The sequence below is a fragment of the Bos indicus x Bos taurus genome, chromosome 10, assembly GCF_003369695.1.
Source record: "Bos indicus x Bos taurus breed Angus x Brahman F1 hybrid chromosome 10, Bos_hybrid_MaternalHap_v2.0, whole genome shotgun sequence".
Lineage (NCBI taxonomy): Eukaryota > Metazoa > Chordata > Mammalia > Artiodactyla > Bovidae > Bos > Bos indicus x Bos taurus.
Genome location: NC_040085.1, coordinates 39,412,669 through 39,432,832, shown reverse-complemented (window position 1 = coordinate 39,432,832; position 20,164 = coordinate 39,412,669). Strand labels below are relative to the sequence as shown.

Sequence of the window (20,164 nt, the reverse complement as noted above, 5' to 3'; positions counted from 1 at the left end):
CTCGCTAGGAAAGGGAGTGGACGTTTTAGAGAAGAGGTGATGTAGAGTATGATGAGGTTCCTGAGTGAGAGGTAGGTGGGAGGGTTCACTTAAAGAAGGGCTGAATGCCTACTAGATCGTGTGCTGGGCAATCAGACGAATGGCAGATAAGAAAAGATAAAAGCTAAACTCGTTAGAAATAGAATGGTGTGTTGGAAAAGGACAAAGTAGGACTTAGAGATACGGGGTGGCAAGGTGAAAGGTGATATTGGATTAGAAATGGGTGCTTTGGAGAGGAAAACTAGTGGTAATCCTAAATAAGAAATTGGAGAACAAAGGATAAAATATTAGGGGTTGCTACTTCCCTGAACCAAGTGATAAAGTGGATGAAACCACGATTAGCTTTGCTGGTTCTTTGTGATGTTCACGTTCAGACAGACCCTTTGCTCTTCCCATGGTTGGACACCTACAGAACTGGTGTCTTCCGTATTTAAGGTACGATACTTCCCCAGAGACCTCTGCGAGGAAGTCTGGTCCAGCGAGAGTTCTTTCCACGAGGATAGAGCGTTAGGTTTGAGCTCTCCAATCCAGGCTTCTTCGAGTTTATCTCTGTTTTAACCGACTTGCCGGGTTTTCCAGCATTCCCAGAGCTCCGAGTCTCTAATCCGGGCTCCGAGTCTCTAATCCGGGCTCCGTGTGACCGCGCGTTCCGAGACCCAGGATTTGGCTCCTCCATCCAGGTTCCGGGTTTCCTCTGCGCTCTACGGCTCCAGACAGCACAAGGATCCGGATCCGAGGGCCCGGTAGTCCAGTGTCCGGGTCTTCTGGGCGGCCCTGGTTGTCCCGGATCGCGGCGGCGGCGGCGGCGGCGGCGGTGGCGGCGGCTGAGGGACCCGCGGCCCCGGACACAGCGGCACCGGCGGGCGGGGCGGAGCGGCGCGAGGAGGGGGCGGAGAGCCGGAGCCGAGGCGGGGTGGGGAGGGGGGGAGGGGCCGCGGGAACGGATGGCGGCCTGGGCCCCGTAGCAGCAGCGGCTCTACGGCCCGGGGCCCAGGCGGGCGGAGGTGGCGGCTCCCGGGACCGGCCGCGCGGTGAGTCCGGAGCTTTGTGTGGAGCCGGGGCTGGGGGAGGAGAGAGGCGGCGGCGCTCAGGGGGCCGGGGATAGCGGCGCCTGACGGAGGAAGTGGGGGTTGGGGGGCCGGGGAGGAGGGAGGAGAAGGTGTGTAGGGCCGGGGGGGAGGGGGTCATTGCCTGGTTGGGGGAGGGGGCGTCGAGGGGCGCAGGGTGAAGTTCAAAGCGTGGCCAGGGCTGGTTCAGGCAGAGGATAGGGGTGCTCGAGAGGGGATTAGGGTCTGGCCAGGTTGTGGGGACAGGCCAGAGAGTTTCCGAGGCGAGTCTGGGTATCTTGAGGGGGCCCGGGGCGACTGGAGCTAGTGAGGGAGTTAGGGGGGTTCAGGGCGAAGGGCTGGGAGCAGGACGTGTGCGTGGCCCAGGAGTGGGGGGGCAAGGTGGCTGGGAGTGTGCAGTAAGTAGGCTGTGGGTGTGTGCTCCTTCCAGGCTTCAGGTCACATTTACTCCTGTCCTTTTCTTCAAGATGGAGGGATTCCTGGGCCTGGCCTTAACTGCTGTCCTAGTGCCCCCGGGAGGGTTTGTGACCCTGTCCTGTTTGGAAAACCCGTGCTGCCCTCTTTTCCCTTTATGTGTAATTACGGTTGGATCATCTCTGTGCTTTGCTCAGATTCTCCTTCCTCCCTCTGGGGTTGAGGAGGAGGAGACACATCTGACCAATTAATGTGTGTTTGTGAAACAGGCAGCAGCAAACAGTCATTTCAGCTTCTAGGAATTAGGCTCACACAGGGTGGAGAGATCAGAGCCCTTCAGGGGGAATATTTCTGAACAAATCACAGATGATTAAATTCTCAAAGAAACAGCTTCCTACCTAAATGAGAGTGGGAAAGATGGGGGAGAAAGCCTGTCTGTTTCCAGCCATGTGTCCAGAGCCCCAGGGGTTGAGGAGGGTCCCCAGTCCCCCCACAGGCCTCTCTTTTCTCTGTGAGGCTTTGCTCTGCAGCCTTGAGTTAATTTCACCCCTGCTGCTTTGTCTTGGGGGAGGGAGTGCTGGTTTAGGCTGTTGTGAGGAGATGACTGTTTTGCTGCCACACACAATAGTCGTGTCATTTTATCGGGAGAGCTACCCCAGGGCTGAGAACTGCTGCTGCAGAGATAAACCGGTCCCTCTCACCCGCCTATTGTGTACACAGTGAAGGTCATAGGTTCAAGTCTTGTCTGAGAGCTTTGGATAGGCTCCATCTCCCAGGCTCCTCAGTGCCATTTTCTTCCTTTTCCAGACTGGGGCTTGCCATTGGAGGAGGCCAGACAGAAAGGCTCTTCTTTTTGAGTGAGGAACAATGCAGAGCTCATTGGCACACATTTTTCAGAAGAATAGGGAATGCCAGCCATGTTGTGCCTGCCTCTTTGGCTAGCCTGTACTAAGTTGAGGAGAAATAGTGGCTGGAAGACTCAATCCTGAGATTTGTGTCAGACTTCTAAGGAAAAAGACTCTAAGCTAGTTCAAGCCAGCCAATTTAATCCTTTTTATAGAGATGGGACACTCCTACAAAGATGTTTGTTTATTTGTTTAGGAATACCACTAAAAACCTGAGCAGGGTTAAGATAGGGAGTCACGGATCAAGCACCTTTTTAATGGGGACTTCCTGGTCAGAATAATTGCACAACAAAAAACCCCACAGAATTTGCCTATCTGGGCAAGAGCTGGGGGAACCAAAATAACTTTCCTTTTTATCTTTAATTCTCATGAAAGGATATGACTTGCTCATTGTGCAGAAAATCCATATGTGTGTCTGTGTTAGGGAGAAATTTGCCAGAGTAACAAAAAAATTTGAGATCTTGGGAGTTATTAATGAGAGAAGGATGAGAACAAGCTAGAAGAAACCCTATCCTTGTATTTACCTCATAGAAATGCCCAAATAGTACTACTAGTTGGGTACTTCGGTACTGTTAGTTGGGTAAACAATAACTAGGGACTAGAAATGAGGCTTCCCTTTAGGACTTTAAAGAAAACTTTTCTTTGAAAAGAGATTAGAAATCAATTGTCATTGTGAGAGGACAGTTGTACACAACATACGTGGTCCACAATAGCCAGCCATTTCCTATTGGGTGTCATTGAAGAGGAACCTGAGCCTTTGGTTGTGGTAAGGGTCTTTCCGAGGCCCTCAGTCTGACGACGTTGCCTCCCTTTTCTCTTTATTTCAACGAGTTTCTTGAAAATGACGGCTTGCTGCTGAGGTGTTAGGCTTTGTTAGGAGGGAACAGGTTGTTCTGACCTTTCTATTTCTTGGTGACAGAAGTGTCTTAAGGCCTTGCTAGAGGTGGTGACTGTCTTTAGACTGTTTCCAACTGTGTGTCCTAGGTCCCTAAGTCAGCTAAACTGGGTCCAAAACTTTTTGCTCTTGGGCTGTTGACTTTCATTTCTGAATCCTGTCAGGTGACAGTGAAGGCAGAAGCCTCAGATTAAATTTGCCCTGATTAGATTTAGTGGTTTCAGAATTGGGCCCTTGCCACAAGGAAACTTACAAGTCTTCTGATTGTGACCATCTTTCAGAGAACACTTTGGATTTCCACACCGCTCCCCCAGCTTCTTGTTAGAAAATGTTTCCTTGTGAGAGGTCTAGATAGCTGGACAGATTAGTGCTTATTTTGTGTGAGGATATGGAAGCATAATTTTGGCTTCTGGTAGTAATTATGTTGCAATTAGCATATAGCAGCTAAATGACTGGAACAGGATAATTTGTTGAGGGGTTTACTGATTGCTCTGTCAAGTGGAAGTGCCACTCCTTACTTATTTGACTCAGAATACCACTGCCTGGGCTCAGCCATGGAGACTTAACAAGTACAGGAATGATGTGTGGTCTCCAGAAGTTCTCTGCTTTCTCTCTTATTACTGCCAGGTACAATAGAACCTTCTAGTGCCACTTTCTCCTGATCATAGGTACCTAAGCAATTGTTATTTCCCTTGTGGAAACTGGTCGTGAATGGGAATACTGCCAGACAGATGGGGCCACTCAGAAATGAGGCAGCCTTATGTTGTGTGGCAAATTTTCTTTTAAGCAGCTGAATTCTCACTTCTGCCTGATTTTTAAAAATCAGTTTCCTTTAAAAAAAAAACTTGCAAAATACAAAATCACATAGTGACTAAATATACCTTTGTGATATCTCATAAAAGTTGGCTGTGACAGACAAAATGAAGACAGGCAATGCTGATTGGCATGTTCTGGGCCCACTAAGAGTCAGTGAAGGGCTCTTTTCACTAGGGAACAGGTAATTCACCAAAGCACCTGCCTGGCTGGGCATGTGGAATTGGCAGCAGCTGTGCAGCTGAAGAGGGATTATTGAGCAGGTGGTTAAAGAATCACATGCCACAGTGACAAGAAAATACTTGGTCTTCCGTGGTTTAGGTTCAGTTCATATGTATGAAATTCTTCTTTGTTTCACATTTCTTAATGCCTGATGCTGGTGTGTTAGTGAGGCGATAATGAAATAAAGGGAAGAGATTCTTCCTTCTCTGTGTTTCTTTTAGATTACTGAGTAGCATGCCTTAGATGTGGTCCTAAACGGCCCTATTGTATTTCTGTGAGTTCTGGCTTTATGCCCTGTGAATGGGAAGGAAATAATGGTAATTCAGTGTTTCTAGCACTTGTTTATTAGGGGGATAGGGAAGGAGAAAATTCTTTGCTTTTAGTGTGGTGAAAAAGATTTAGCCTACTGGGAGGATACCCAGCAGGTTTTGTGCAGAGGATGTAATTGACTTTTTGTATTAAGTCTACCTGACATGGCTTACTCAAGACTTTCACATGTGTTTTTATTTTATGAATGTAATTCTCCACATGAAGTTTGCCATTTTTAGTTTCTCCCAACACCTTTATAACTCTCTTTTTCTGGCTTTGAGTTTAACATCACTGTTAGGATCAAGTCATCACCAGAAGACTAAATCATGTCAAGGAAGTAGCTCAAGTAAATATTTATCTTAAAAACAAGGGTAGCATTTCCTATAACTTGGAGAAGGACTTTCTATTTTGAGGTTTTCTGCAAATTCCCAGATTTTCCTCCCAGGTTATCATCATCTGTTAATGTGATTTCATTTTTCTTTCACGTGTTCATGCCACTATAAGTGGCAGTGCTGTAGAGCCTAAAATTTATAAACAAGCATCTTGATGTTTATTTTGTGACTTCTCTGGTGTCCTCCAGTCATTTTCTGTATTAGGCTGACAAACTGTGTGCTTGAAAAACACGCATGCGCAACCTAATTGAATTCACAAGGTATTAATTAACAGTTGATTGACAGGAAAGACGATATAGTAACTGTTTTGGAGTTCAGAAATCAGTTTTCCAAGTGAAGTGAAGGCTTAGATCTGTTAGAAGGATTGAGACAGATTTGGATATTATAGATGGATGGATAGATTGATTTTTTTGATTGATTCAGGGAAAAGGGAGACAAACGGTGGACCACTGCAAAGACAGGGACATTTGCAAGAATCTGTTTACACCTAGTTCATAACCTAGCTTTGAGTAGCAGCCTAGCCATTCTTTGTATAATTTCACTTCTGGGAAAGAATATAAACTTCTCTATATCCCTGGATGAAGCCATCACAGGTGTTTGTTTGTTTTAAACTGTTCACAAAGCACCATGTATTTTCCTAGCATTCTCAGTAGTTTGCTTCCTCCTGTTTTTCCCCCTCCCCCATGGCCCCTCCACATTCTCTGCTCTGAAGACTTCTCCAGCAGCTTGGAAACACTCTAATTACTGTAGCTATTATAGTCACAACGCAGATCTTCCACCTCCTTCCCACTCACCCCTTTCTGTCTTCCTTCCCCCTCCTCTTGCTCTAGCAGCAGGAGTTGAACTGCAGTCTCATGAGCACAGTCAGATCTATGAATGAGCTTTATATCTTGTCAAGGCAGAACTCCAGATCCAACAGGGCTGATTTTTCATGGTTCTCTTGCTGTTTGTTCTTGGATCAGAGTCCCAGAAATAAGAGATGGCAAATACCTATTAGGTCATATCTAATCCATCACTCAGGAGCAAACCTGTGATCTTTCTTTTGTCTCTGTAAGAATCTTTTCCTTCTTTCTTTTGCAGGTGAGAACTGTCTGATGCCAGGCAAACTCTGAAACTGCTTTCTTTTTATTGTGCTCTCTGGTCGTTAGTATTAGGCCAGCTTTGCTCTTGGATTTTTATTCTTATCTCATTTTCAGGATTACTTGCTCCCAGCAGAATATCCACCCTCTTCAACTCGGTCCTCTCTTCTTGATTGCTGGCGCCAATTGTGTGTATGTGGGTTCCTTTTGTACCATCAGTTATCTGTGCCAGAAGTTACCACTTCTCAAACCTTTGCTACCAGAGTCACTGTGGCATCCTCTTAAGGAGTTTCATTTGATGAAAGCACAGGACACAAATACCCGCAGGTGATAATTAATAAAATGGCTCAGAAAATATGTGCCGGGTTGTGCCCTCAGGAAAGCATGTACTATATGAACAAATGCTGCGTCTTTCTGTTTGATTTGGGGTACTTCCTGGTCTAACCCTTTGTTCTCTTTATATGGATAAATTTTATTTTTGTGTGGCTTAGTTACAGTTACTTATTTTCTGATTTAGTAGTGTAAAATGTTTGCTAATATGGCTTTTTAAAGCATAAAGGAAAAAGCATAGAATTGTGCGCCATAAATCCCAGATTTTGATCACTGTATTGCCTCTAACAAGCTATGTAACCTTATGCTAGTCACTCCTATGTTTTTCTTTTCCTTATCTGTAAAATGAGCACATTAGACATGATCATCTCTAAAGGTTACGTGTAGTGTTGAATTTTACGATATCAAGATTGTGATGAAAGAATGGGACAAAATGATTAACATAAGCTTTTTTTTTTTTAATCGTGTCAGTATTTAGAAGGGCAAATAAGTGCAATCTTAGTTTCAGGGGCTTGACTCTCACTTCTCTTTGATATGTGTATATTGGTTTTTTTTTTCCACTAAGCTGTCTTCTTTTGGAGAGTCTTGTATCCTCATTCTGTAGGTTCACCAATTTTTCAAATATATCTTTTTCTAGCTTGCTCCAGCTATAGCAGTTGGGATCAGAAAGCTACAGAAAAAGAACCTCAGCTTGGGAAAAGGAAATCAAACCTAAAGAAGGATTTACCTGATATCAATAAGAAGTAATTTTGTGTATTCAGCCAGGGATTTAAGATCTTTAAATCTCTTATATCTGAAATCTTTAGCCAAATGGGACTGATATTGGAAGTAGGATTGGGCACTTTTCTGTTTCTGTCCAGTTAGTGGGAAACCTGCTTTGAGTTAACTTCTTGGCATTGCATAAAAGTTGCCCACTGTTTTGTTTAGAAAATAAAATTGTTATTTTTAATGCTCGAATGCAAAATCGGCAGTTTGACCAACAAGGGGGAATCTCTGAAATACCCCCTAAAAGGGATTGAGCAATTTGAAGCTGATGGGTGACTTTAGGAACTTTGAAATTGGTAGTACAGTTGATCCTTGAACAACACAGGGGTTGGGGTACCCCACCCCCAGTGAAATAAAAATATCCTCATATAACTTTGTAGTTGGCCTTCCAGTATCTAAGGTTCTAACCAGCGTCTGATTGTGCAGTACTATAGTGTGTATTTATTGGAAAAAAAAAAAAATCCAGATAGACATGGACCTAACATCACAGTTCAGACTCGTAGTGTTCAAGGGTTAACTGTGATGTTAGGAAGTCTTTGCTTTCAAGTAGTTTAAAGGAATCGGAGAAGGCAGTGGCACCCTACTCCAGTACTCTTGCCTGGAAAATCCCACGGATGGAGGAGCCTGGTAGGCTAAGATTGGGTCATGGATGTCACTAAGAGTCGGACTTGACTAAGCAACTTCACTTTCACTTTTCACTTTCGTGCACTGGAGAAGGAAATGGCAACCCACACCAGTGTTCTTGCCTGGAGAATCCCAGGGACAGGGGAGCCTGGTGGGCTGCCATCTGTGGGGTCACACAGAGTCGGAAAGGACTGAAGCGACTTAGCAGCAGCAGCAGCAAAGGAATAAAAGTGTATAACCTAGTTGTGAAGCCCCCAAGTTAGAATTTTAAACAGCATTTCCCAGTTAATTTTTGGATTTGGAACTTCCAATAGCAGCTTTTTGTTGAATGTTAAGAGAGTGATGGTTTTTTCTTTCTTTATTTTGAGAGAGTGTATGTTAACATAACAAAATTACATGTTTAATCTACCTTTGAACATTGGAAGAAGCATTCACTGTTCTTAAATTTATACTTAAAACATCCATCAGTCCGTAATAGAAAAATGTGGTGGGCGGAACTACTGTTTATTTTGGACTCATAAAAAGTCCTGAGAGTGTTCTGCTTTATTCCCAGCCATCTGTAGAGCATTACTAATTCTCAGGTAATCTAAAAGTTATTTTGGGAAGTGTTCCACTTGAATGAGATTTTTGAAAGATTTGTATTAGAAATTTTTTTCCCCCAAGTGTCTGGGTTTTGAATTGGACAGTGGCCAAAATAGGTGCTGTGCAACCTTTGGAAATGTACACCGTGTAGATTTCCAAATCTACCGGTACTACAGAATAGGTGCTGTGCAACCTTTGGAAATGTACACCGTGTAGATTTCCAAATCACCGGTACTACACCGTGATTGAAATCCAAATCTGGCAGTTAGGCCATTGCATTGTATGCTGATACCACATTGCATGTTAGTACCTGTAGTTTCTTAGGCTGTGGTTCAGTATAGAGTAAGGCAGCATTGTCTTACCTATTCTATGTACATAGTAAAGCCAGTGGGTTTTTGGTATGTTACCAGAATGTTCCTGGTAATATTCCTAGGTGAGCTCTTTGGGTTTGGTTGAGATGAACATTCATGTGAGCAGTAGTGAATTCAGGAATGTACCTTGTAAACTGCAGTTACAAATTCTGAGGTTTCACGTGAAGCTCCGCAAGAATGGTATTAGCAATGGACCTAGAGAAATTGGAAGAGACATTGAAATTGTGAGCCTCACCAAGTCTATGAATCTGAATGGGATAGAGGAAAAGGGGAATTTTTTTCCTACTTGGTATTTGCTTTCAAATGTACCTCCAGTCCATCATTTCTGGAACTTGCGTCCCCTTTTCTCTGCTAAGCATTACAGTTCTTCCAGTTGCCATGACACAAAACTTTGGGATTGTGTTTCGTTCTTTTTTCTTCCTTCCACCTCATCTCATCACCTCATTCACTAAATTTGAATCATTCTAGATATCTTTTCATTTGGCGTTGCCTTTTCACCTGACCTAGTTTAGGCCTCCATATTGTGTATTATTGTAGTAACCTCATGGTTAAAGCTTCTTTCTGTATTACATGTCGTATACTGCTGCATTATTATTATAGTTTTTATTTGGTTTATACAGACATCCCTTTCTTACTGTGCTTCACAGATACTGCATTTTCTACAAATTAAAGGTTGGTGGCAAGCCTGTGGCAAGCATGTCTGTTGGCACTGTTTTTCCAACATGTGTTCACTTCATGTCTCTGTGTCACAGTATTTCTCTAGTTCTTACAGTATTTCATACTTTCTATCATTATTATATTTGTTATGGTGATCTATGATAGTGATCTTTGACGTTACTCCTATGACTTGCTGAAGGTTCAGCTGATGGTTAGCATTTTAAAATTAAGATATGTACCTTGTTTTTCAGACATAATGCTATTGCATACTTAATAGACTACAGTATATTATAAACATAACTTATATATGCACTGGAAAGCAAAAAATTTGTGTGACTTGGTTTACTGTGATATTTGCTTTCTTGTTGTGGTCTGGAACTGCATCCCTAATGTCTCCAAGGTGCGCCTGTGTTTATCGAACACTGTGTGCCAGACCAGATGTGGTCTCTGTCCATTCAGGACTTACACGTCTAGTTGGGGAAACCAGCAGTCAATGAATGAATGTATGATTATGAGCTGAAGTGCTCTGAAAGGAAAGAATTTGTTTCTAGAAGAGTATGTAGCAAGGAATTCTAGTGTGGACTTTTCAAAATGTAGTTCTGATCATTTTACTTCTTTGCTGAAAACCTTTAATCACTCCTTGTTGCCTGTATAGGCCAGCACTTGATATCCTCTATAACCTGACCAACCCTGGCCTTCTTCAGTCTCATTTCATTTATTTCTCACTCTTTTTACAGCCATTCCTTCTGCTTACCTTGCATTTTTCAGTCTCAACACCTTAGTTTTTTTTCTTTTCTTTTTTTGTTGGAATGCCCTTCCTTGCTCTAAGGCATTCAGCTTCAAATTTGACTCTTCCTTCAACCTACCAAAAAATTTCCTCTCCTTCCTGAAGACTTTAACTTTCTTCTTCCCATCTGCCTGTGTCTCCAGAATTGATTTTGTATTCCTCTGTATCTCTTTAACTCTCTGCTACAATCTCTGTTATAGCACTGTGTCATACCCTGTCTTTGATTATAATTAGATGTGAATATGTTTTTTCCTCCTTCATTCTAAACTCCATAAGAGACCTCAGTCTCCTGTTTCCCATGACTTTCAGCCCAGTGCTTTGAATATAACGTTATTATGTTAATGCTTGCTTAATTGAATTGGAATTTGTTTTTTTGAAAATGGAAACTTCTTGAGATTTTTTTTTCCAGAACTTTCTCTGTGTTAAGATAACTTGCATCTAACACATTTTGTCCCAAACCGAATAACCTGGGAACAAGCTGCAGACTACGAAAGCCTTCAGGAATCCTTCAGACTCAAGGACACTCACGTGTCGCCCGTAGTTGTCTGCAGTAGTTCCGTGTATCTGCTGTTCTGCTGTGGTTCCGTGTATCCTAGCCGATGGAGGAATTGGGGTGAGGAGAGGTAGTACGCGACAGACAGAAGTGCGGTAGGTCAGGCACGGGAACCAGGCTGATTCTGTTAGAGGAGCACAGGCATTGTTGGGCCTTCTGGATATTGTTGGCCTCCAAGAGGTCTTTTTAGTTTTTCTTATTTACTTCTTTCACTCCATACATACTTCCTGGAGTCCTGCTATATGTGAGGTCCTGTCCAAGCTGCTTAGGATCTATCAGTGAGCAAAATAGACAAAAAATGCCAACCCCATGGATCTTTTAACAAAAGGAAATAGAAATAAGCATAATTAATAATTACGTAGTATAAAGAGGGTGATAATTGATGTGGGGAAAAAATAGAACAGAGTAAGGAGGGTTAGTAGTGTAGAGGAGGGATAGATGAAGGAAATAGGAAGCTTGCAGGTTTAAATAAGATGATCAGAGTTGGCATCTTTGAGAAATACGGTGCAAGTGTGTTACTGGGTTGTTAGGCACCCCTGGGGTTGCTGAATGTTCTTCTGCCCAGAGGAGAGAAAGAGGCACTGTCTGTAGTTGTTCCAAAGGGTCTAGCCGACAGTGAGGGGGAAATATGTTCTTTTTTCCTGGCTGCTCCTCTGGCTGGCATTCCTGGAAGTTAATCATGGTGAAAATTGCAGTCATGTCTGGAAGACAGCAGGGGTAGAACAGAAGGCCTTATAGCCAGTTTCCCTGAGGAGTGGTATTTGAGCCTTGGGTGCCTTGAGTAATAGGTGAGTTAGGCCTCTGAATTTTCTCCTTCCTCAATAGGAAAAGCCCAATATCATGATAGTCCCTCTTTCTAGTGAGGTCTCAGCAACTCTGGGGGTTGAGGTAGCTCATTAAAAATAAGCTTTCAGGGACTATACACTTAGCTTCCAGCCTAAAATTTTAATTTTGAGGTTTGTGTTATTTTGATTTCCTCTCAGTGCATAGCTGGCTTTGTTCTGGAAGTCTCAGTACCTAATTCATCAGCCTGAGGGTGAAGATGTCTTGTGATGTCTAGCTGCTCTCTTGTTTGACTTGTGTTTTGTAAATTTTCTTATAGTTCCCTTGCTTGCTTTTTCCTAACCCTTCTACTATTTCATTATTTTTCCTGTTACCTCTTCCCTTTTTTCTTTACATGAAGCTGATAGGCAATAAAAATCCCTTAGGCCGACTGCTATTTGGTAATTGACTGGAAGCTAAAATTCCTACCTAATATGTAGACATGTAATGTCTTATTTCTGTCCTTGGGTTGTATAGAATGCTCCTTGTGGACATCAAGCTCTCAGCCTGTTTGTTATACTGTATGCCATTTGAGGTAGCTGAAAGGTGCTGGGTACCTGTATACTCTATTTTTAGTTATTTATATCATCAACTTGTGTGGTTGCAATATATAAGGAGGCCTATTTGCCATTCTGTACTATACTATGTGCTATTTTTGATATAAAATTTTAGAAGAAAAGTTCTTAATGAACTTGGGATTGATGCTTAAGAAAAATCTGTTTTAGGCAGAGAGGGTCCTAGGCAAATATCACATTGCTTTTCTTTGTCAGGATTTGCTACATGTCAGATTTGACGTCATAAATTCTCACCACATATGCTCAAGTGGTACAGTAATACATGACTGATACTGTGAATTTTAAAGCCGGTGGCTATTAATTCGTTATGTCATTAATTTTCTGTAGTGGTTAAAAAGGTCTCAGTTTAACTGACCAAGTAGTTTTGCTTAATTAGTAGAAATGCTTTTAACATAGTTTAGTTTGCTAGTGATAGTTGGTTTTTTTTCAGTAGTATTGTTTCTGGGGTTTGTATTAGCAGGCCCTTATAGTCCTAACAAAGCTAGAAATCTGGCAGTGTGGATTTCAGATGAGTTCGGTAACACCATCTGACAGAGAGGGAAATGCAGGACAGTATCTGGTAATATTCTTTTCTTTATGGAGCCTTTCTATAAGAAAGAAATTCAGTTTTAACAAGATCACATTGAGGTAGGTAATATAACAGTGAAGTGACATTTTCTTCCAACAACAAGTCTGTGATATATTTTACCTGAATTTGTGATCAGAAGCATTAGATTTATTTAAAAGTGTTACATAAACATGACGAGTGCCATTTCTGTCATCCTTATATAATTTTTTTCCTTCTTTCTTGGTAGGCAAAATAATGATAAACAGTGATTTAATTCACATCTCAGATACTTGATGGAAAGAAACAAATTGTTGAAGTGTGGTGCTGTTAGGCTGTGCACTTCATAGGGATGACACAGGCAACAAGCGATTACATTTTTATAAGGATCGAAATCCTTACTTAAAATGTCACAGTCCTAATCAAAATAATGTGACTGAGTTGAAACTGTTAAAGGAGAAGCTACAAAATTAGGCCAGATAATAATAATATGGGGTTTATTTACTCTTCATAGATTGGTTAACTACTTTATTAAAAGCACATTTAAAGTATGGTTTTGATTAAAATAAACTTCTCTGCACAGTTGGCAGTTTTAGATCCTATAGTGCAAAGAAATAACCAGGATTTTTGCTTTGAGGAACAAACAAGAATTGAGAAAGGTTTCTGTAGGTCAACACTGTTTAAGAGAAATCATATCTTGATTAAGCTCAGCATTTTTCAGGGAGAGGAAGAATAAAATCTATCAGGTGGGGGGTTCATTTTTAAGAAATTGAGCTGCGATAAAGTATGTACAGTAGGACAAGTGGAAAGATTTCAAATAGCAGATAACCCACTGAAAGTTTAAAGACTTAAAAACCATTTTATTAGAAAGCAAGGGATCAAAAGCACCATACAAAACAGATGGTCATTTGGCATAGTCTCAGAGGCTGTCGAGAGGAGAAAAGCATCTTTAAAAAAAACTTAAAAACATTTTCAGTCAAGACCAAAGAAACCCACAAAGTGATGATGGTTAGTCATGCGTGCTGCCTAGAAATTTTAGGTGAAAGAAGAAAAAGATGTTGAATTAGTTAAGTTCTTTGCTAAACTGATGGTAAGAGTTTTTGTTAAGAGCTTTTTTAAGAAGACCGCTAGAAAATTGGTAAGACTACTCACTCGATCATGGTGTGAAAGATCCATTCAGGGATGAAGAGGTTGGAGAATTTTCACTTCTGTTTTTCCCTCTTTCCAACCAGTTTAAAGCTTCTGGTCAAATGATGATAAGCTTAACTTTAAAAAATAAGAAATTGGGACATGAATTAATCTCTTTTAATGCATATAAAGTACAGAAAAATGTATAGAAGTCCCAAAAGTTATTACAGAAGTGGTGATATTTAGTTAGTCGTTCCAACACATTTTTTTTCCCCTAGCTGTCTAACTTTTCTTGATCAGGTCTCTAAATCTATCTACCCTAGAATTTAGGAAAAAATTCAAGGATAAACTGTAACTCCCAGTGAAAGTACATCACTTCAAATTAAGTAGCATGATCATTACATGAAGGGACTGGAGTAGATTTCACCATAAGAAGGGTTTGGAGGTAGCGGGAGTAAAATCTATATTAGAAAGTTGATCAAATGTAAATTAAAGATTGAGATGACTTGGTATCATTAATATAACTTACTGGGGCCAAGGCAATGGGTTAATTTACATAAAGAGAAGTCACATATGACAAATCATTGACAGTTGTGTGTGGACAGAGTGGTTACCAGTAGACATCGTTTAGTTTTATTAAAGTCAGGCCAAGGCTGTTTAAAAACTTTAGCCTTGGAATGGGAGAAAATGTTTTGTTTTGTATTAGTAAACTGACTTTCTGACAGTAATCACATCCATCTAGGCCTATAGTTCCTTCTCTGCAGTTCTAAAACCCCCAAATTCTGAAAGCTGTTTTGTTTTTTTTTTAAGGTAGGCACAAACCTGACTTCAGCTAATGAGGCTATTTATGGCTATTTTCATTGTGGTTTGTTCTGTTTCAAGTAAATATTTATTCACTTTATTGTAAGGATATTAATGAGTTTGATGTCAGGGTGCTATTCCGGTTTCTCCTGAGAGTATTACACTGTATGGTATATTAATTATCTCAGCTTTTTATAGATGAAATAACAGAGGCTCAGATAAGTGCAGTGACTTGCCCAAGATTCTTAAACATCTTCAGGGAGAGTAAGAATAGAATTGAACTTTTCCTGCCGCTTCCTTTGTTTTGTTTTTTTCCATTGCATTGTGCTGGTTTCTCATGACATTACCTCCAGAAATTATCTCAATGATAAGTTCTTCTAGGTGGAAGGGTTTAAGCAGTGACACTCATTTTATTTGACAGTTTAATAAATGTTTTACAAAAGTGACATATTCAGGTTTTCTCATGACACTAAGCTCTTTCAAGTGCTTAGGTTCCCAATTGTTTAAGATTATACATCCAAAGTATCTTGGCTGTGTGGGAGGGATGAAAACTCAAAGATGAGCTTTGGTGTGGATAGTATTACATTAAAAGGAGGCAGTAAGTCCAAACCACTTTGCTAGCATGAGATTTTCAGCCCCTAGAGGAGACTGGAAATCTTGATAAGCTATTCCTTGAAAAATTAGTTCAGTGTGCTGCCAGGGAAAGCTAGGCATCATTAGGAAGAGAACTAAAGAAAGATAAAAATAAACGTCCCCCTGTACAAAACCAAGTTTTGTCCATGTTTGTGATATTGCCCCTTCTTTTCATCCCTAAGAAAGAAATATGTATCAGAACTGGAGACCAAATGAAGTGAAGGCTTTAATGAAAACATGTAAAATGATTTTTTTTTTAAATCTAGTTTTTATTTATTTATTTTTTTTTAATCTAGTTTTTAAAGACAGAGGTAATATTATCAGACTCCATCAAGCGATGAGAAGAACTTGTTCACCAGTTCTTAGGATCTGTATTGGATAGAGAGCACCTTTTCAAATTAGAAATAAATTTAGCTTAATTACTGGGTTGCTCTTATCAATAGTAAATAAATAAAATTTGTTAACAGTAGAAGTAGTAGAAATTAGAAATAGGGTCTAGAAGGGTTTTTGTGTGTGTGTGTGTGTGTTTTTAATTAAAACTTTTAAGCTAATTGTAGGAGTCTCATGCATTTGTAAGGATAATACAGAGGGATCCTTTGTACCCTTTACCAGTTTCCCCTGGTGGTAATGTCATGCAAATATAGAACAATATCATACCAGATATTGACACTGATAACAATCTACCCAGGTTGTTCAGATTTCCCTAGTTTTAGTTGTACCCACTTATGAGTGTGTGTATTTGTGTTAGTCACTCAATTGTGTCCAACTCTGTGACCCCATGGACTGTAGCCCAATAGGCTTCTCTGTTCATGGAATTCTCCAGGCAAGAATACTGGAGTGGGTGGCATTGCCTTCTTCAGGGGATCTTTCCAATCCAGGGATCAAACTCAGGTCTCCTGCATTGCAGACAGATTCTTTACCATCTGAACCACCAGGGAATTCCCACCACAGCCAAGATACAGAACAGTTTCATCACCACAAAGGTACCTCACATTGCCCTTTTATATCTGCTTCACTCCTGCCTCTCATAAGATTTTTGATAAATTATTGGATTAATATGTTTTATAACTTGTAAGGGAATCCAGAAATATTTGGAGAAGTATATATTTTTATAATATTTTTAAATATTTTATTTATCAGATTAGTTGTTGTCATTCAGTATCTAAAGTGGTGTCCGACTCTGGTACTGCAGACTCTTTGCGAATCCCATGGACTGCAGCACACCAGGCTCCTCTGTACTCTCCTGTCTCCCAGAGTTTGCTCAAATTCATATCCATTGAGTTGGTGATGCTGTCTAACCATCTTATCATCTGCCACCCTCTTCTCCTTTTGCCTTCAATCTTTCCCAGCATCAGGGTCTTTTCCAATGCGTTGGCTCTTGGCATCAGGTGGCCAAAGTATTGGAGCTTCAGCTTCAGCAACAGTCCTTCCAATGAATATTCAGGGTTGATTTCCTTTAGGATTGACTGGTTTGATCTCCTTGCAGTCCAAGGGACTCACCACCACCACAATTCAAAAGCATCAATTCTTCGCCTCTCAGCTTTCCTTATGGACCAACTCTCTCGTACGTGACTGCTGGAAAAACCATAGCTTTGAATATACAGACCTTTGGCAGTAAGGTGATGTCTCTGCTTTTTAATACACTGTCTAGGTTTGTCATAGCTTTCTTCAAAGGAGCAAGCATCTTTTAATTTTGTGGCTGCAATCACCGTTCGGAGTGATTTTGGAGCCTAAGAAAATAAAATCTGTCACCACTTTCCCTTTTTCCCTTTCTATTTTGCCATGAAGTGACGAGACCGGATGCCATGATCTTAGTTTTATGAATGTTGAGTTTCTAGCCAGCTTTTTCACTCTCCTCTCATACCCTCATCAACATGCTCTTTAGTTGTTCACTTTCCACCATTAAAGTGGCATATTCTACATTATCAGATTAATATGTACACTTTTTTTGTTTTTGTCCTCCATGAGCTTTATATTAAAGGTCAAATATTGCTGTTAATTAAAATCTGTAATCCACTGTTTTTTTTCATAGTACACTTTTTTATGTATCAAATATAAGGTACAAAGTAAATGATAATAAATGTTTTTGAAGCTAGGAAAGTAGGTATGCCATTCCCAGTCAGATGCAAACTTAGTTATCACATACATAAATCAAAAATGACACGAAGCAGGAAAAACAGAAGAACTTCCTTTGCTTTCTGAAAACAGCCAAGAAACCAAAGAAAATTATTTTTAAAAATTCAGAGAAGAATTTTTTTCATAGTAGCCAACATGCCTTCCTTAGGCATTAAGACATATTTCTGTTCATAACCTTAATACAGCCATATTTTTACTCTTTATGAAAACCAAGTCTCCCAGTAAAAATAGTATTTTACCACACTAATCTTTCAATTCCATCACTAAAAATGAAGTGACACTGACCAATTTCTAACCTCTTGGAACATTCTGCATAATGAACTTTAGTCACTGGAATGAGTAATTGCCCAGAAAAGCAGCGCTGTCTGAACTGTGGTACGATTTGTAGTCAATATTCTTGTTTTCCAGTAAAAAGGAGATCTCTTAAGAAGAAACAGTGGGCTCCTTGTGGTTACATTGATCAAGAGAACGTTTCTGATCTGCTTCTGAGCAAACATTTCTTAATAGGTTGATCACCGATCTGGGGTCTTCACTCATAATGGCACTGCCAGACACGATCATGTTAGCTCCTGCCTTTGGCATCATATCTCATGAATTTCTGCCCTCCAAACCCAGGTTCCACTGTCATAACCAGTGCTATATCTATCTGATTAGCCCATGGTACCAGATACTCAACTGTAGTTCCTGGTTTGATCGCAATGCCAACCTTCATTCTGTTTTCCTGTGTGTCTTTGATCAAAGCTCCTGGGTTCTCAGTAGCCTCGAGATGAAACATATATTAATTGGCTCCTGCTATAGCCATTGGTTTTACCCACTTTTTTTGGTCTGGACACCTTCATGTAATGTCAAAGAAAGGGTCCTGGTCTAGCTGCTTTTGGAGACTTTCTACCACAGGATGACCAAAGGTGATGTTGAGAGCAAAATGCCCACCCACCTGTTACATCCAGGTGCAGATAATCGACCTCAGAGTCCAGCATCTGGAGGCACTTGGCCCCTAAACTGGCCACATTACTGTTGAGGATGGATGAGCCAGTTTGTAGCAAGATGCCATGGTGCTGTTTCTCTAGAGCAAGTTACTGCTCAAGAGCCCCAGCTAGATGAAGGCACCTTACCCCAATTGGCCATGCCATTTTTAGTAATCCACTATTTACCCCTTCCTGTCACCAAGTCTCACTCCCAGTAGGCAACTGCTTTAAGATTTTTGGTCTTTTTCTTGTATTTACTTCTGTATTTCTAAAAAATAATCTGCTATCCTATTGTGCTCTGCTTATCAAATCAAATTTTTGCTTTTATCAGTATCCATTAGTAAGTAAATATTTATTATTGAACTATTTAGTATACTACTATGTTTTCTTATGCAACTTATGTTTTTTCCCCAGGGTTTAATATTAATTACCTCAGTGTTTTTAGTTTGTCATTATAATTCATTCAGACTCTCCAACAGATGTATAAATCTCCTCATAATATAGTGAAGCACAGGGTGATCCTTAACTGTAGTTTCTTTCCTTCTTTCCTTTCTTTTCCATCCCTCTAAATATCCTAACCTGTGAAGACTACTGGCCTAATTCCTGTCTACTGTGATCACATAAAATGCTCTTTTAGGAACAGGACCATGATCCAGTAGTATAGTACCTTTATTCATAGGTGTATGATTTTACCTTTTTTAAAAAAGATAATGTGCATATGATAAAGTACATTGAGTATACCAATCTTCAGTGCATAACTCAGTTTTGCACGTATAAGTAGCCATATAACCACCATCCAGTTCAAGATAATAGAGTATTTCTAACACCTCACAAGTTGCCCTCATGCTTCTTCCCAGTCAGTAAACTCTCAGAAATGGCCATTTTTCTGACATTTGTCCTCTTTGATTCATAGGTGTTTAAAGTGTGATACCTGGACAGTTTAAGTCTGATAGAATGTATCATACATTTACGTATGAGGGCTCCCAGGGGTTGGTTATGTACTCGTTTGCGGGCTAGCCCTATTTTGGGTAACAGCTCTACATGGATGAGGCTGAAGGCTGAGAGTATTCTGGAGCAGTTAGGCATTTTAAGAAATGTGAGGACTGGATTGTTTTCTAACTTTTCCCCTAGACTCTTAATAAATCTGTATCCTTTTTATGTATCTTAGAAAAAAGAGAAATCCACTCTCTTTTCTGGTAAGTTTGAAGCCTGTTAGGTAATTGAGACAGTTTATAACTAGTGACAAATCAAGCTCAAGTAAGAATGAAGAAAAGAAATGGCAGCCTTGGCACTGTTGTGGTTCTGCCCATTGAGGAAAGTAGTGTTCATTCACTCATTTATTGACCAAAATATTTATTGAGGGAGTACTGTGACCCAAACCCTGTTATTGGGATATAATGATGAACAAAAGAGAAACAGCCTCTTGCTCTCAGGGTGCATGCAGTCAGGTGGAAGAAACAAATGTTAATCAAATCGTTGCACTGGGAGGTAGGATGTGAGCAGGGAATGTCTGAGGTAAAAGCCATGAGGCGGTAACGTGGGAATGGGGTACAGAGGACTGTGTCCATGAGAGAAGGCTGGAGAAGTCAGTCTGGCTTAGACATCCTGAAGGTTGTGGGTGTGTGGATCCCACTATTTTTATGGTTAGCCTGACAGTGTAGATACTATCTTTTAATAGAGAAGTTTTCTTTGTGTACACTTTAGAGTTACTATAGGATAGTAGATAAGAGGTTTAAGAAGGGAGATGAGGTCTAGA

General features: G+C 40.7%; 1 protein-coding gene and 1 pseudogene across 3 annotated transcripts in view; one reads left to right on the top strand and one right to left on the bottom strand.

Moving 5' to 3' along the window:
• The first annotated feature begins 354 nt into the window (after nt 1-354).
• Nucleotides 355-20,164, top strand: part of ZNF609 (zinc finger protein 609) — a 202,433-nt gene continuing 182,623 nt past the window's right edge. For all 3 annotated transcript variants that reach the window (XM_027553759.1, XM_027553758.1, XM_027553757.1), the window contains exon 1: nt 355-1,070. The gene's annotated coding sequence lies outside the window, so the exon portion shown is untranslated. The remainder of the gene's footprint in view (nt 1,071-20,164) is intronic.
• Nucleotides 17,098-19,494, bottom strand: LOC113899631 (annotated as a pseudogene).